Raw genomic sequence first — 17429 nt, 5'->3', positions numbered from 1 at the left:
AGGCTAAGCCTTGTGTTAGAACTGCATGAGTATTTTTCTTTCCACTATTCCATAGCTACTTTCAAACAGGTTAAAATTGCCTTTCTAAGCCCTTTGTCTTCTTCACAGAGGATATTTTTCTGTATCATTGTGGAGCTTGTTTGTGCATGGAGAAAACTGTAACCTTCTGGTGAATTACATTAAGAAATTAAATATAAACCTAACTCATACAAACACCAACAGCAAATGGAAGGCAACTAACTTTGGTGAGCCCTGCTAGATATTTTACTTCCCAACATCCCTTTAATTTCTGTCCTTGTTTCAGAAGTGAAAAAAAAAAAAAAAAAAAAAAACCCAGATGTTTGGGGCGATTCAGAAGTCTGTGGAAGTTGAAGGTGTTAATAAATGATACTCAGATCTGCTTTATTCCCAAGTCTCTTCTTTTCTTTCTACACCACAAATTCTCCTTTGTAAAACTAAAAGAGGGTAACAATAATTCCTGGATGCCTTGTTCAGGCAGAGGCACTAACTCACATCATAGAGCATCCAGTTACTTGGCGATCTCCTTGGACTCTAGAAGCCTGCTCTCCCTTTGTCCAATCCACAGCATTGCCCACACCATTGAAATCTTACAAATGTTTTTCCGTTTGTGGATTTTGAGAATTTCAACATTGAAATTTTATCTAACTGTTGATAGTACTATAGTATGTGTTTACAAAAAAAAAATTATTTTAAAAAATGGAATTCATTTGGGTTTCTTCATTATATTCCTGTAGATTTTTTTTCCTGCAGAAACCCAGTAATAGAACCTAGTCTTTCTCTGGCAAGTCCCCATAATACATTTGGTACTTGTTCTTTAAAAAGGAACAACCATTAAGGGTAATAAGAATGGGACTAAATGTCTTCTATGAAAAGATTCTGGAGACGGTGTCAGTGCTTTCTTTAAACATTCCCTTAACATTCCTTAGAAAATATTATTTTTAAGGCAATAGCACACCATATGAAGCAAAATTGTAGTAAAAAGCTTTTATTTTGTTACCTTCTTAAAGTGCAAGAAAGGTAAAGACAATTGTTAAAAACAGAGTCAAGCCTACTGATGCATAAAGCTATGGTTTGAAATTCTGATAAAAACAATTTTCATCATGCTGGATCAGCTAACTTTAAACTCATAAGTGTCCTTGATCTAAGTCTAAATAAAAATAAAATGCTTCAGAAAAGAAACACCCAGTATTAATAGTTCTTCTGAAACATTTTTAATTTTTTCCATCTGGTTACTTCCAAGAAAAACTATTCAGGATTTCCAAGTAATGAAGAATCAAGCTAGGTAAGTCCTACTCACAGAATTTCAGAAAAACTACCAGAGGGAATAAAAAGTGCTCTTAAATTTCAAAGGCACAAGTTTTTCCCCACCAACTCTAGCACATTTCATGACCTTATAACCAAGGTCATGCAAATAGATGATCCACCGGAACAAATTATCACAATGGCTATGCAATGTCTCTAGCTTTTTATGATAGTGTTGGCCAAAGCAGGCTAGATGGCAATAAGAAAAACTAGAATTTTTATATGGCTAATTTTCAATCATACCCAGACTCTGTTACCTTAACAAGCACAAATATCCACACAGTAAATTATCCATTTCACATTTATATTCTTCGGATAATTAAAGGCATTATTTTTACAAAGAGAAAAAAAAATGTTCCTCTTTGATTCTCTATTAAAAGCTCAAAAGTTGGGAATGAGCAAGAAATAGGAAATGCCTATTCCAATAAGTAATGAAATTCTTTATCTAAAACTGCCTTTGTATCCTCTTCCACCCATGCATGCAATTGACGTCATCATTGTCACAACTTAGCTGGATTATCCAATTTATTGCACATATATTCTACTTTATAAGTAACTGCAAATGACAATGTTTCTAAATTTGCTATCACTGCATGACAAGAACACCACTTCTTTCAAATTTATATAACTTTTGACTCACATACCTGCAAGCATATCTGTCTGTCTATCTATCTATCTATCAATCAATCAATCATCTATCTACCTACGTCCCTATATATCTATCTGTGTAGAAGTCATTTAAAATTTGTATCCATGTTATGGGAAAACACTACTATTTTCTGTATTAATGAATGAAAAAATTGAGTCACAAAATGTGAAGTAATTTGCTGAAGGTACTACAACTAATAAATGGTGAAACTTGGAATCAAAATTCTGTGATCTGACTCCAAAAGTCGAAGTCTTTAACCACTTGTAATTTTAACTCTCATTATGATATGTATGTACTCTATTACAGCAATTAACGTATAAAGCAATTTTTAACTTCTGCACAATGGTGCATCCCTTTTTGACGAGGATACATTCTGAGAAATTTATCATTAGGCGATGATGTTATCTAAACATCATAGTGTGTACTCACAAAAAACCCAGATGGCAAAACCTGTATAGCGGGTTGCTGCTCTTAAAACTGTAGGCAACTGTAACACAGTGGTAAATATTTGTGTATCTAAACATAGAAAAAGTACAGTAAAAATACACTATTGTAATCTTACAGGGTCACTGTTGTATCTACAGTTTATTGTTGATGAAACAAAATTATGTGGTACATAACTGTGTATGTTTATTGCCCTAATAGTTTGTAAGCTCCTCAAAGAAAGAAACATTTTCATTTCTACATAATGAGCAGCTATCACAGGGGCTAGCACACAGGTAAAAGAGGTATTTTTAAATAACTGTGTAAATGGTCAACTAAATGAGTCACATTAAAGTCATTTTTGTTTCTCTGACAGCTCTGGATTTTCAAGGTTGAAAAAAATACTGTTTGTCAAAGCCAGCCTACCAAATGGTTCTCCCAGTGATCCTTATCTCCTAATACTGTATAGTCCTTCCATATACTGTATCACAGTTTGTGTGACCAACAGAATATGGCAGAATTGATGGTTGGTACTTCTGACATTAAGTTATAAAGGGCTGAAGCTTCCCTTTTGGACCTCTCTCTCAGATTTCTCATCCTGGGAGAAACCAGCTGCCAGGTCTTGAGGAACACTCAGGCAGCACTGTGGGGAGACCCATGTGGTGAGGAACTAGAGCCTCTGGATAACACTCAGCAGAAACTGAGGCCTTCCAACAACCCCATGAGTGATACTAAAAACAGATCTCCCAGCTCCAGTCAAGCCTTCAGACAACTGCAGCCTGGTAACAGCTTGAATGCAACCTCACAAGAGACGTTGAGCTACAAGCAGCCAGCCAATCCACTCTTGGATTCCTGACCCTCAGAAACCAATAATAATAAATGTTTGTTGTTTCAAGCTGCTAAGTTTTGTAGTAATTTGTTACAGAGCAATATGTAATTATCATCCATTAATATTAACAGTGAGATGGTGGCAAAATACCAACCCACAATGTGGAAGTGGCTTTAGAACTGAGCAATGGGCTTTGAGGAAAGGGTTAGTGACAGTCTGTAGTGCCTTGAACACACCGTCAATAGAAGTCTTGTGGTTTTTCCTAAAGCTACAGGTGAGGGCCCACAGGTAAATGAAGTAAATGTTGGAAACAAGAGAAAGAGGGATCTCATTATGTTGTAGTAAAAAAAAAATAGTCATGCTTTTGCCTGAAGTTATGTGGGAAGTAGAAGAAGTACTCAATGAACTGAGTTATCAATAAAGATATATAGATATCAATAAAAATAGATAGATATCATTTCAGCAAGTGATAGTTATATTAATTATTGTTGTAACATTGTAAAGGAAATCTTTAACAGGAAGACAAAAGGGCCACTTCCATGGTAGATTTTGATACTCTTCAAAATATTTACTGCCTCACATTGAGATATCCTTTTCTCTTGAGGAAGAGTTTTACACCTTCATCCTGCTGAATTCTGACATGTATATGTGACTTGCCTTAGCCAATGAAATATGAGTGTGGTAGTGGCAAACACAAGTTTTAAGAGCTAGAACATGCTTCACTATTTTTATTTTCCCTATGATGAAATAAATAGATAAGATTCACTCCATTAGTCTGGGTCCTGGAATGAAGATTTCTAAAACCAGTCAGCAATGGGGATGTAATGTAAGCAAGAAATACCTGTTTGTGGTTATAAGCCACTGTCATTTGCTTCCTAACCTAGTGTCTCCTGATAGGTTCAATTTCAGACAAGAGGTAGAATTGGAGGATCAGGAGTACTTTGACTCATGGACCACTGGAAGAAGACACTACAGATAGATAATATTGCAGAGACAGGGGCATCAAGGTGTATGAGATCATGAGAGGATTGTGGATGTCTCAAATGTAATGCAGAAATTAGAGCAGAAGCTCTAACCCAGCTGCCATAAATTATAAATCAGTGCTTATAGTTGTATGATATGATACTCAGATCTTATTGTTTTCTAGCAAAACTTGATTGATATACCACTTGATATGGTTTCTCTGTGTCCCCACCCAAAATCCCATCTTGAATTGCTGTCCCTATAATCCCTACATGTCAAGTGAGAGACCAGGTGGAGGTAATTGAATCATGGGGTTAGTTTCCCCCCATGCTTTTCTCTTGATGGTGAGTGAGTTCTCACAAGATCTGACGGTTTTATAAGGGGCTCATCCCCCTTAGCTCAGCACTTCTCCTTCCTTCCGCTTTGTAAAGAAGGTGCTTTGCTTCCTCTTCACCTTCTGCCATGATTGTAAGTTTCCTGAGGCTTTCTAGCCATGCTGTGAGTCAGTTAAACCTCTTTTCCTATGTAAATTACCCAGTCTCAGGCAGTTCTTTATAGCACTATGAAAACAAACTAATATGCCACTGAACTCCAATTCATAAAAATCTGAAATGTCAATAACCCACTACCTCCCAACTCTATGTTCATTTTGAAATAGTTGACCACAAGGTTCCAGACAAAATTCACCATCTTTTAAGTAATAAAGAATTAATGAAAGAAAATTCTCAAATACTATATTTAATAGGTTTTAATTTGGGGGGTTATTTTTTAGTCATTTATCCATGTATGAGTTAGTTTGACCGGGTCACCTACTCCACCTTAAGAAAATTTGCCCACCTATTATGATAAGGAGTCACTGAATTATGAGGAATAGAATAATATGCCCCAATTCTACATTACGGAGTTAACAATGACAGTAGTTTAGAAGATGAAGGTTAAGTCCATGAAAGCACAAGGAAGGAGATCACTGGAATAGTTTAAGGGAGATGTGTTGCATTCATAACCGAAGAAAGTAGAGAAGTAGGAAGAGACATTAAAGAGAAAAGAAGTGGGAGAATGTAGTCATTGGGCGGAAATGTTTATGACAACATTGTAGGAACATGAAGTACAATATGTATCACTTGTGTGAGATTAAATTTTTATTCAGGAATGGTCACTCCATTCTTTCTCATCTTTCTGAGAGGAATAGGCATTAGCAACACTTGGGCATGTAACATACAATAATGGGGTGGGAATGACCTATGTTCCAGGCCTAGGCCTTAAGTGGCATAATTTTTTTTCTCTCTCATCATCTTTGGGACTTCTCATCCCACATCATGAGAACATTCCCCATCCAGCCGAGTAGTCTCAAAAGATGAGAACACTTGGTGCAAAACTGATCTGAACACGTGGCTAGAACCCAAGACCAGCTGATCTCAGCCAAGATCAGCCAAATGTACCCTTCCCACCCAGCTGCCCTAAGTCAGAAATCAATGCTTATAGTTGTGTGACACTCAGATCTTAATGTTTTCTAGCAACATTTGATTGATACACCACTGAAATTTTTAAAAATCAGAAATATCAGTGACTTACTACTCCCAATTCTATGTTCGTTTTAGAATAGTTGACCACAAGGTTCCAGACAAAATTCACTATCTTTTAAGTAAAAAAGAGTTAATGGAAGAAAATCCTCAAATATTGCATTTAAAGTGTTTTTATTGTGGGGTTTACTTTTAGTTGTTTATCCACGTGTAACTATGAAGAAAGACATATAGTTGCACTTGTTCAAATTTCACCTCAAATCTGAGAATATGGATTTTAAAAATTATTTTAAGTTATCATGAGAAGCAACAGCATAAAGCCATAAAAGCAGTACATATGTAAATGATAGTTTTACTTAGTCTTTAAGAAACAAGCTTAGGTGAATCAGTTATATGTTTCTGGGATATGGTCTTGTCCAAAACCCATTAGAAGAAGCACTTTTAAATTTTCAAACTTTACATCATTTTTAAAAGTTCTTTTTGGCTCTCTTGTTGGTTTGAAATAAGGCACATAATGTTTTCATCTTTATTAGTGCAAATAAGAGCAAATAAAAGAGTGATAATATATAGGGAGAGAGTTTATTTGCAAACTTTTAAAAGTAGTTTAATACCCAATTCATTTGCAGATTATAGTCTAGATAATAAGAGCACATCAAAAACTGTAATAAAAATTATTGAACGGTTTGCAAGATATATTCTCTTATTTGAATTAAGCCTACTTCAGGGGGTCGTGATTTTTCCCTTTTTATCTAAATGCTCATAACCTGGATAATAGCTCTGGTTTGTTTCTGAAATATTTTATTTGGGTTTTGTAATTTGACAGAAATGGACTACAAAGAAAGCAAAGTGAACTGCTATAATGCATGTCTAAAATCTATGCCAATGATACCCAGGTGATGCAAAGGTTACTAGAAAATGCCAACTGATTGGAATGAGCACTGAATTGATTGGTTAACACAATATCTTGGGAAAACAATTTTGTCTGTGATATATGAGGAAGCCTCAATTTGGTGCAACCTCCTGTTTAGATGTCCTAAATGTTTGTGGGTTGGTGTCACCAATATATTCCCCCCAACTGTTCAGCTTTTTTAGTTTGTTTTTAATTATGGAAGTAATATAACAGCATTATGGGAAGATTACAAATAATGTAAAAGAGATTTTAAATCATTTTAACATCACTCCTATTTTCACTTTTGTGTGTCCTTTTCAGTCTTTTAATAGAGTTTTTTAATTCATTACTAAGTTCCAGGCAATGCTTTAGTGCATGTAAGTCTCACAAAAACAATAGAAAGTATTATCTGCTTTTCAGAGAGATGAGTTGGAGACTTTAAATAATGTCCTTAAGGTTACCGAGCTACCAAGTTCCATGGCTGTGATAGACGACTAGTTGTTTGATTTCCTGACCCAGACCTCTTAAATATGTACCTTATGTAGTTATAAACATAGTGTAAATACAATTTTATGTTCTATTTTTCCAACTCAATGTTGTATTATATTTTCATGCACAAAAACATAGTTTGTTATTTTAGTAAGTTGGTTTTCTTTAATTTAGATATGCCTTAACTTTCTCAACTATTCTCCTATTATGAGATATTGGATGACTTTCAAATTCCCATTTTCAAATTTTATAGTTTTCAAATTAACACTATAATTACTATCTTAATGCACCGAGCTTTTACATAATTTAGTCACTTCTGTTTTCTTCCCCAAGAGGCTAAAGGTTTGGAAATTCTGAAGATTTTTAAAAATGTGTAACATCTAAATGGGACTTTTCCATTGTCTCAGTTTGGGCTACGATTTCAAAGCTCAAAAGTGTATGTGATAATTACTGTACCTTCTGAAGAGAGATGCCTGATCTTTTAAATGTGAGCAGCAAAAGGGTTTTCCCAAAACAGATTCAGTTGCTCTTAGTCCTTCACCTACCTTCCCTTATACAACAAAAAGTAAGTATTCATTAGCAGAGTTGATCAACTACTTTTTTGGAACAGTTGTCAGCATTGTTCAGTATTTCTCTTTCCTTCCTCCATGCTTTCTTAACTAACCTCAGGCCAAGAAAGGGAATTTAGATCTTGATATGTGAGGGATGTGTAAAACAAAGAGGCCAGCTCTTGCCTGCAAAATTTAAAGACAGGAGATTGGCGGGAAATAGTCCTGATGGCTGAACACGGAGAAAAAGTAGAGCCAGTGTGGACCCTACAGAGGATAGTGAGGCATGAATTACCTGCACGTAAGATCCCAGCATGTGACTTACATCCAAGGGCTAAAAGACAACAGCACTGAGAGGCTACAGGAAGATTACTCAAGAAGCAGGGGTTCAGGTGGATGTCATTCATAGCCAGCTAGTTGGGACACTGCCCAAGTTAGTGAATAATATAGCAGATTGTCTTCCCTGGCTTTTTCGAAGAACCTACAAAATATTCTCAGTAGGAAAACAGCATTTAGGTATCTGCCTAGCTCCAGATTACAACTGTGTGGATTGATAAATAACTTTTCAACCCTGGTTTCTCATATCTACCCAACATCACCAAGAGGGGGTCAAGAAATAACATCTTGAGTAAGGGAAGGTGAAAGAATAAAGTGGAAAAATAATGAAGTATCTACTTTCCTTACTGTAATTTTCCAAGTACCACATCAGGGGTCCAGGGGAGAAGCTTAAAAGAGGATGAGACAATAAAATATTTTGTGGTTTTGTTTTGTTTCTTAAGTTTGACAAGGCTTTTGTACATCAGCTCTACTGGTAACCTAAAGATTGATTTATCAGAAGTTTTTGTCCAGGGGCAAGGATGGAAAATTCAACACAGAATTTAACAGGCTGTTGCAGAAGAAAAATACCATCATTTCACAATTTCACCCACTAAATTCAGGTTATTCAATCAACAAATACACACATTTTCAAGTTGCATTCTAAAACAGTTTTACAAATTTATAATATCATCAGCAATGAAGGATAATCAGTCTGATGATACTCTCGCTAGCTTTAAAAATTCTATTTCTGTATTTACCATAATTTAACATGTGAAATAGGATCTTAATTTATGATACTTTCTTATTATTATCATAATTAAACAGTTTTCATTGGCATATCTGCTATTTTTATTTGCTCATTTATACATTTACTATAACATCGACCAATAAATTATTGTTAATTATGCTAATTATTTTCTTATAAATTTGCATGAGGCATTAAGAGATGAACTCAATCCCCTATTTAATGTAACCATCACTGTAATATGTGGCTTGCCTTTCAACAGAAAATAATTATTTTACATTAGAAATTTTTTAATGTATTGAAATTTCAACTGTCAATTTTTTCTTTAATTTCAAACTCTTAGGAAGGAAATGTCCATTTGTTTCTTTATTCTTTTGTCATGAGATTTCTAATGTTTAAATGTTTATTTTCCATCTAAAGTTTATTTGTATAAAGCTCAGAATCCGATCAGCATGAGTTGAGTATAACAAATTGGCTGGAAAAAACCTGTTGTTTGCAGGATATTTCAAGTTTCATCAATATTCATATTCTGTTAATATTTTAAAGCCCAATTATTCTCTCTCTCTAGCAAAGGCTGAAGTGACTTTTAACAATAGATTTTCTTTCCAGAAAAGAAAAAAAAAATCCAAACAATTTCTCCCTTTGTAAGTATAGAACTGCCTAAGCTCAGTCTCTCTTTTTCTGCCACATTCACCCTCTTCCTCTCACCCTTACCACCATTAGAATTTACACACCATCCATTGTCAGGGACGCAAACTCCTCTACAGTTTGTTAATGTCCAAGAAAGGCCATCACCTCTGAATCATTTTTTCCCCCCACACATAAATCCTTGGGCCAACAAAGAAAAGTGGTGTTTTTCCATTTCCATAATTCCTGTTATTTTAAGTCTATCCCTTAACCAAAGTGGCTTTTTGGTTTTTTTTCCTTGATAACTCACAGGTTCAAATGTAAAAATTTATTATTACAAGGAACAATTATGAGGTTCAAAGCATACTGTGTGCATTCCATGCTCCTAGCTTCTGGTACTGATATACGGAATAAAATATTTGTGGTTGTCTATTCGCATGAAGTGGATGGCATCCAACCGCTGGTGGTGAGAGGCTTAATGAATGTCTGCCTTCGTCAGACCCAACAGGGATCTAGCATCATGGGAGGTTGCCCAAGTGCCATATTGCAGGCATCTCAAAAACAAACTTTTGACCATTTAACTTATTCTTTCCAGTTACTCTTCAACGTCAACAATAACCACCACCAAAGAAGAAAAAAGGGCTTTGCTTCTTTTCTTACTTTAAATATTGTCCCGGATTTTAAGATTTCAAGATCTCTTCCCCAAAACATTGAACTAGAGAAACTACTGACCTTTTTGAACACCTTTGGGTTTTGCTTCTTCAGTGCAGCATGTTCAGTTTTTTTGTTTTTGTTTTTGTTTTGAGACGAAGTCTCGCTCTTGTCCCCCAGGCTGGAGTGCAATGGCACGATCTCGGCTCACCGCAACCTCCGTCTCCTGGGTTCAAACGATTCTCCTGCCTCAGCCTCCCGAGTAGCTGGGATTACAAGCGCCTGCCACCACGTCTGACTAATTTTTGTATTTTTTGGTAGAGACGGGGTTTCACCATGTTGGCCAGGCTAGTCTCGAACTCCCGACCTCAGGTAATCTGCCCGCCTCGGCTTCCCAAAGTCCTGGGATTACAGACATGAGCCACTGCACCTCACCATGTTCAGCATTTTGATAACTCCCTGCTCATAAAGTCTTCCTCATTTGATGAGACACTTCATTTATATGGTTAAACGAAACAAAAACAAAAACAAAACACAACATTCTTAATAGTTGCTATTTTCTTGCTGTCTCTGTTTACTTTTTTTTCTTTTTTTAATAAGACTAGGACGGCCGGGCGCGGTGGCTCAAGCCTGTAATCCCAGCACTTTGGGAGGCCGAGACGGGCGGATCACGAGGTCAGGAGATCGAGACCATCCTGGCGAACACGGTGAAACCCCGTCTCTACTAAAAAATACAAAAAACTAGCCGGGCGAGGCGGCGGGCGCCTGTAGTCCTAGCTACTCGGGAGGCTGAGGCAGGAGAATGGCGTAAACCCGGGGGGCGGAGCTTGCAGTGAGCTGAGATCCGGCCACTGCACTCTAGCCCGGGCGACAGAGCCAGACTCCGTCTCAAAAAAAAAAAAAAAAAAAAAAAAGACTAGGACATAGTAGTTCCCTCTTCAGTGCTCCTATATGATGTTTGTAACTGCATAATAGAACAAAAAATGTATTTTACTTACTTGTGTGTATGTTTGCCTCATCTGGAATACTGAGAGCTTTTTGAGGTTATAGATATATCCAGTGCTTTTTATTTGCATAGCACATAACATAAAGTCCAATACATAATAGGTAGTCAATAATGCACTTAAGTAAATGAATTACCTCTGATTTGTATATGATACTTGGAATGCCTCAAGATTTTTAAATCATCTGCACATTGATATCATACTATCAACAGATCTTCTACTGTTAAATGTTCAATTAACTATCAATAATAGCTCTTAATACTCTAAGCAATACTGTCCGACAATATAGCCGAATTTGGCATACCCAGATACTTAGTTTTGTGCTTTTTGGTGTGACAGAGACTGCACATATGCACTAAAATCCATTGGCATTTCCCACTGGGCACACACACACACACGTGCACACACACACACACAAATACATTTTCTATCATACTTTGCAATTAAATATGGCCATATGACTTAATTGTGACCAACAGAATGTGGGCAGAAAAGATGTTAATTAATTTCAGGCCCATTTTATCACAATATCCCACAAGTGATTCTTGTTGCTTTTTTCTATTTGTCCCTGAAAAGGGAAGGATCTGAGAACCTATAATGCAGCCTTAGGATAAAGATCAGATTAAGGAAATGAATATTCACAAATGTTATTTCAGATAGCCTCATGGAGGCTGATAGATGAGGCTGGAACAATGAAGGTCCAAGTCATGTTGTTTCATGGCAAAACATATGGTAAAACCATTTCATACGTTAAATAGAAAGGCACAACACACCTCATGAGCCTATAAGCCTGTAGTTTTTGGACGTGAGGACAAGAGATTGATAGGAGAGTAACAGTGCCTATTTGCTACTACTGGCCTTTGTTAGCAATCTATTACAAGAAAGAGATGAGCACAGACAAAAACAGACTTATTTTGAAGCAGAAATTGAAGTGGATATGTATCCAGAGATCAATAACTTTTAGAGTTAATAAACCTGAGTGCTTCTGCATCCTAATTAAGACAAATTGGAAAAGGCTCTGAATGACAACAATCAAATAACATTATTGGTAAAAAAAAAAAACAGACAATTTAATATAAAGATTAGATTAAGGAAACAGTATTCAAAAATATTATTTCAGATAGCTTCAGGGAGGTTGGGAGTGGCTTAGAAGGTTATAGGTGAGGAAGCAAAAAATAAATCAGTCATGAGAATTATTACAATGAGAAAACTTCAAATGTAGTTATTGGTACATGGAATTGACTAGAAGCAAGACAATTTAAATGTCTATTAGTTTGGGGAAAATTGTTTCCCTAGGGATTCTATGAGCATGGACTAAAAATACTGACTTCTTAAGCTTTAAGACTAGCACCGGGTCCCCCAACTTTTATCAGCACCAGATATAATCCCCAACTCCCACTTCCTGAAGGTCATGGGAAAGACAGACAAAGAAGAATCTCTCAGAGGCTGGAATCAGCAACCATGGAGAACACTGAAGAAACGAGATTCTAGGGAGCATAATTTAGGAATAAATAAAAGATTTTTTTTCCAGCCAAATAATAGGACCCTTAATATCTGCCTAGCAGGATTTCAAAATTGCTATGGTTCAGTAACAGCTGAATGCCTCTCATTTTTTCCTTTGCCAAACAGGTGCCTAAAATGTTTTCCTGTATCTATGTATTGTCCCTGCATGATATGTGTATGCATGTGTGCGTGTGTGTGTGTGTGTGTGTGTAAATACATATCATTTATAGGTTCAAATAAGCCACTTCAATTCTGGTCTAGAGAGATGAGCATCACTCAAGGATCCTGGACTTTGAGTTTTATGCAATGACTTGTTGGGACCTTTAGTTTTCCACCTTCAGAAAGGACACCTGTGTTCCATGTGTGGCAGGAAAAATGGAATAGATGCTTGGTGAACAAATGGATAGAATTGGCACAGACTGACTAGCTCTTCATCAAATGTATTTTCTTCATGTTCTAAGCACATAGATAGACTATATTTCCTAACGTCCACTGTACTTAGGTGTAGTCACATAACTAAGTATTGTCAATGAAATATAGGTAGTAATAATTTTCACTGCCTCCAAGCCTGGTGTATAAAACCACACACACAAAAACCTCTCTCTCTTTCTTCAGGTATTAACTGAACAGGGAAGGCTATCAAGCTCAGTAGGAAGGCAGATACAGAAGATGAAAGGAACCCGAGTCCCTGAATAGTCACTTAGAGGATTGCTTTACCAGAAACTCCAGATGTGAATAACAGATAAACTTATTATTTAGTTAAGCCATTGCTATTTGTAGCTTTTCTCTTACACTCTGTGTTAAGCAGAATGACAACACACCCTCAAAGATGTCCACTTCCTCATCCTTGGAACTTGTGAATATATTAAGTTATATGGCTGAATGGGGGAAATTAAGGTTGTAATGGGATTTAGGTTGCTTGACAGCTGATCTTAGAAGAGACAGGTTATCCTGGGTTATCCAGATAGGCTCAATGTAATTACACGGTCCTTAAAAATGGAAGAAGGAGCAGCAGAGGAGATGAGAGTGATGCCATATCAGGACTCAACTCACTGTTGCTGGCTCTGAAGATGGAAGACAGGGGATAAATGCCAAGGAATGCAGGTAGCCTCTAGGATCTGGAAAAGACAAGGAAATGGATTCTCCCTTAGAGTCTCCAGCAGGGAAGGTAGCCCAGTCAACACCTTGATTTTGGTCCAGTGAAAAACACTTCAGACATCTAACCTAAGATCCAGAAGATAATAAATTTGTATTATTTAAGCCTCTAAGTTTGTGGTAATTTGCTACAGCAGCAATAGAAAACTAATACACAGCCATTAACATTATATTTATTAAGTTTAAATTACATGGCATTGTATAAGTCCCTCATGCATCTCCTCCTTTCAGCCCATCAAAACATATTCTCAGATTGTTAGTTCATATTCAGTATAAATTTCTATATAACATAAAATTAATACCTTCCAAAGAGATTTGAACTTTAGGGGGAAATCAAGTATTATAGTTAACACATAAATCTCTACCAGATGGAAATTCAATCTGGCCTAGAGACTGGGAGAATTATTTTTGCATCTGAATGGCAACACATAGTTCTCTTAGTTTACTTTCAATGTTCCAGAACCATGCTTTCTCTGATTTTAGATTACCATTTGTTAAGGAGTAAGGAAGATGGCTGGGTGCAGTGGCTCACACTTGTAATCCCAGCACTTTGGGAGGCTGAGGCAGGCGGATCACCTGAGGTTGGCAGTTCGAGACCAGCCTGACCAACAAGGAGAAACCCTGTCTCTACTAAAAAAAAAAAAAAAAAAAAAAAATTAACCAGGCATGGTGGCACATGCCTGTAATCCCAGCTACTTGGGAGGCTGAGGCAGGAGAATCAGTTGAACCTGGGAGGCAGAGGTTGCGCTGAGCCGAGATGTGCCACTGCATCTCCAGCCTGGGTGACAAGAGTGAGACTCCGTCAAAACAAAAAAACAAAAACAGAGTAAGGAAGCTACTAAAACTGGGGAATTGAGCTCTAAGATATCTAAGCAACAACAGAGATAGGTTACCTGAAAACAGAAAAATTACTTAACCACTCTGGCTTGTTTTCCTTTCTCCAAGATGAAAGCCATTAGTGTTACACTAACTGGTCTGGTAGATCTCTCTTGGTTCTAAGCTGCTATAAAGCAGATGAGTCTATATTTCTCTAGTGGCTCCCATGCAAATTAGTTTATTAGCAAATATAAATTTTTACATGTTTGACTTTTTCCCATTCTAATTGTTCTTATAACTGATATGCAACTAAGAAGAAATGTGACAATAGTGGGTAGTGACAGAATGACCATGCAGGTATTCAAATTCCTTCTTCACTTAATTGTCAACTGGTTAGGAGAAGTGGGATAACTTCCTCTTCTGATGGAGGGAAAAACTGACCAAGGCATTGTACATAAAGTTTCATCAGCAGACATCAGACTTGGTTCATACACGTGGGAGTAACAATCAAGCAAAGATGGAGGAAAGACAATAGACAGCATCTGGGAAATGGTACTGAGAAAGAAGTGGGACACAAAATCTCCATTAGCAGAGAGACAACAGCAGTCTTTGTGCGGTTTCCTGTTATAAAATTCTGAATAGGAATTCTGTTTCACAGCTGTTACAAGAGAATTGAAATACAACTGTGTCCAATAATTGAAAAACAGCTGTTCATTCGCCATGTCTAAAAACAATTATATAGGAGAAATTGGCTTGGCAGTACAGCAAAAAAAAAAAAAAAAAAAAAAAAAAAGTGTAATTACTTTTAATTGCCAAAGTGGGGAAGCAATCTGACAGTGGAATACGAAATTGTATGACATCATGAAATCTACTTTTCTGATAGTTGAAAAAACGGTTAACATTTTCTCTGCCTGCTATGCTCTCTGAAGGCAGGAAGGAGTCCCAGTTCATCTCTTATAGGCCCTTGGAGAGAGCATTGTGATGCCAGTTTCATTTGTCTATTTTTCCTCCATATATGTACACATAGTGTGCACATAACTGATATGTTTTCTTAAGACTTCCCTTTACAGTAGCTATTTCCCACTCTGCTGCAGACGAACAAAAACAGAAAACTAAAGGGAAATCAGCGTGAGTCCTGAAAGTTGTGCCCTGCAGCAGGGATTCCACATGAAACACACAGACAGGACACAAAATATGCTACTTTTCAAGTCACATTTACAAGATTTCTCTTTTACCATAATTCACTCACCAAAAATACAATTGCATAGTCCTTTAGCATTCTGCAGTATTTCTCAGCACCAGCAAACAGGCAGTAAGGACTTTTTCACCAAGAGCCAAGAATAAAGAGAGTTTGTAGCCTTCTATGAGGATCTGCTCACTCTGAACCGTCAAGTAATCGTGGGAAGTTGATTGTCAATGCTCGGGTAGCAACCCTTTCGACTATGTGATGACCTGCTTTTTTGCTTGCTTTCTATTAAAAAACTGTATTTGATTCTGTGCAAATTCATAAACCAAACACAAAATTCAGGGGTTAAACAGTTCAGTAAACAGATGAGACAGACATGCTAATACACTGGAAACATGCTATTTAAATTCAGACTAGTTAAACAGGATGCCCTTTTGTCACTGACCAAATTGTTAAATTGGTGCCTTGGCAAGAGCCTTTTGTACTCGTCTGAAGATTCCCGGGATCCAAACCTCTGTGGTATTAAAACAAACAGAGTAAATATTTTCCTTGAAGTTTACATCCAAGATCTAAATATTTCCAAGCATGTCAAACTCACTTTTCTCCACCGCTCCCTGCAGGGTCCATGTAGACTTCGGCTGCCAAAGAACCCAGTTGAACTTGCCTTGGGAGGGGCCTCATCCCTGAAGACAGGCAAAGCTCAGAGCCAGAAGCAGAGCGTCTTGCAGCTGTGCTGCTCTGCTTGGCAGAAGGAACTCACGCAGCAGCAGGTGTGCTATCTGCTGACTTCAACACACTGAGAGGGGGGAAGGCTCTGTCCTTGCTGCTTGCTCCCTGAGCTTGAATATCTGCCATTCCCTTTTACCTATTTGCAAAGAAGTGCCAAGAACCTACCCTGGGAAACCTGCATTTCTCTTCATTAGCTTTAAGGGTGTAAGTCAGCTTTCTAGCTACATAACTTTTAGCTCTACTTAAGCTAGTTACATCTGCAAAATAAAGTGATTCCTCTGCAGAATCTAGCACAGAATATTAACAAACTGTGTTTCTCCTCTGTCTCTGTCTCCCTTGTTTCATATTGTTTTCCATCCAACATGCAGCTGAAGTTCTCTTGGAAAGAGAATACATAGAATCACAAATGAGTACCATATCAGTATTTTTTTGGACCCTGTATCTTGGGGACTTACTCTGAAAGTGTCCCAGCATAATTGCAAAGACAATGCTCTGCTTTTTTGTCTTTTCTTCTTTTGTAGTTACTGACAGTAAACTTTCAAACTGCCATCTCAAATTCAGTGTAATTGAACTCAACCAGAACTAGTGAATATAACTGTAGGTATCAATACCTTTGCCTTTAAACTCAATGAGGTACTTCAAAGTACCTCATCCCATCTCTAAGAAATGCACTTACATTTACCTGGAGTTACCTAATATGAATGAGCCTGGTGCTGCACTGGCCAGACCTTCCTTCACTGAAGAACCTGTTGCTCTTCAGCTGTAGGCAGATGGCCATAAGCTGGCTGCCCTTCCAAGGACTGCCTCTGTTGCAGAGAGCAGCCTTGCCCGAGGACACACCCCTTTACAGGCAGCCCACATCCAAAAACTGATCAAGGAGGGAGTGTAAGGGCCTGTTCACTACCACTCATCTTGAGAAAATGCTGAAGGGTCATTCGAGCTCTAGAAATCTCTATGAGATTCACTGCAGTTGTGATGGGTCTCCATGGAAGCGCAGCTTCTTTCTCTGCCCTGTCTGCTTCCTTCCCCTACCTCGAGAGGTGTTGATTCCAAGGATGCACC

At 37.4% G+C, this 17429-nt stretch overlaps 1 protein-coding gene across 14 annotated transcripts in view; it reads right to left on the bottom strand.

The window, feature by feature from the left end:
- KCNJ16 (potassium inwardly rectifying channel subfamily J member 16) overlaps positions 1-16436 on the bottom strand; it is a 173366-nt gene extending 156930 nt beyond the window's left edge. For 4 of the 14 annotated variants that reach the window (XR_010581968.2, XR_010581967.1, XM_065531922.2 and 1 more), the window contains exons 1-3: positions 16237-16436; positions 16084-16152; positions 13535-13599 (exon numbers count right to left, since the gene is read on the bottom strand). The gene's annotated coding sequence lies outside the window, so the exon portion shown is untranslated. Of the gene's footprint in view, positions 1-13534; positions 13600-15701; positions 16153-16236 lie in introns of all 14 variants that reach the window. The other 10 variants (XM_045374488.3, XM_074020268.1, XM_015438776.4 and 7 more) reach the window with 6 other exon arrangements.
- Between the last annotated feature and the right edge of the window lie 993 nt (positions 16437-17429).

Source organism: Macaca fascicularis, chromosome 16 (assembly GCF_037993035.2).
Source record: "Macaca fascicularis isolate 582-1 chromosome 16, T2T-MFA8v1.1".
NCBI classification, from domain to species: domain Eukaryota; kingdom Metazoa; phylum Chordata; class Mammalia; order Primates; family Cercopithecidae; genus Macaca; species Macaca fascicularis.
Note: the sequence above shows the minus strand (reverse complement) of the source record. Positions and strands in the feature narration are given on the sequence as shown.